Source organism: Hemibagrus wyckioides, linkage group LG08 (genome assembly GCF_019097595.1).
Source record: "Hemibagrus wyckioides isolate EC202008001 linkage group LG08, SWU_Hwy_1.0, whole genome shotgun sequence".
In the NCBI taxonomy this organism is placed as follows: Eukaryota; Metazoa; Chordata; class Actinopteri; order Siluriformes; family Bagridae; genus Hemibagrus; species Hemibagrus wyckioides.
This window is the reverse complement of record NC_080717.1, coordinates 1347501-1348357: the sequence shown is the minus strand read 5'-3', so window position 1 is coordinate 1348357 and position 857 is coordinate 1347501. Positions and strand designations below refer to the sequence as shown.

Sequence of the window (857 nt, the reverse complement as noted above, 5' to 3'; positions counted from 1 at the left end):
TGTTTTAAATGCTAGAGTTTGTGTTTGAAGGTGATTCATTACTTTATACTTTACATTAAATTTTTTTTTAAATTTATTATATTATATTATATTATATTATATTATATTATATTATATCATATTATATCATATTATATCATATTATATTATATTATATTATATTAATTATATTATTTCGGGGTCCAAGCACCAAACCCATAGCTAATGTGTTCTGTCAGTGGAACATTCAGGAAGAGGAAGTTCTATAAAAGCTCCAAAAAATATTGTTTGAAAAATGTAAATAATTTGAGTCAAATTCCGTCTCTTACACTTCGACTGAAATCTGGCAACCTCAGAGAGCGATGAGCTACACACGGGTGAGTTCAAAATCTGAAAGAGGAGCTCAGAAAATCCACTTAACATTTTTAGTGTAATGAAGCAAACATGAAGTGTTGTTTTAAAGCCAGCGAGTGTTCTGAGACAAACTCGTCCACTTCTGTCCCTTCGCTTCTGTCCGTCTTTCTCCACTTCCCTCCACGCTGCCATCTGCTGCCCGCTGCAGCCGCGCCAACTTCGCCAACTTTCTGTGTTTAAATAGCACATATGAGTAAACAGAGCAAGTGACGAGGGCCAGGTGGCACACACACACACACACACTAACACACACACACTAACACACACACACATACACAAGCACACACACACACACACACACACGAACACACACACACACACTAACACACACACACTAACACACACACACACTAACACACACGCACACACACACACACACACTTTTCTCACACTTTTTCTCTCTCCAGCCTTTCTAATCACACACACACACAAACACACACACACATACACACACACACACACAG

The 857-nt window shown here is 37.9% G+C and overlaps 1 long non-coding RNA gene across 1 annotated transcript in view; it reads right to left on the bottom strand.

Moving 5' to 3' along the window:
- Positions 1-304: 304 nt before the first annotated feature.
- The window catches only part of LOC131357415 (uncharacterized), a 14947-nt gene continuing 14394 nt past the window's right edge, over positions 305-857 (bottom strand). The window contains exon 3 of the long non-coding RNA XR_009205263.1: positions 305-563. This is a non-coding gene — a long non-coding RNA (uncharacterized LOC131357415). The remainder of the gene's footprint in view (positions 564-857) is intronic.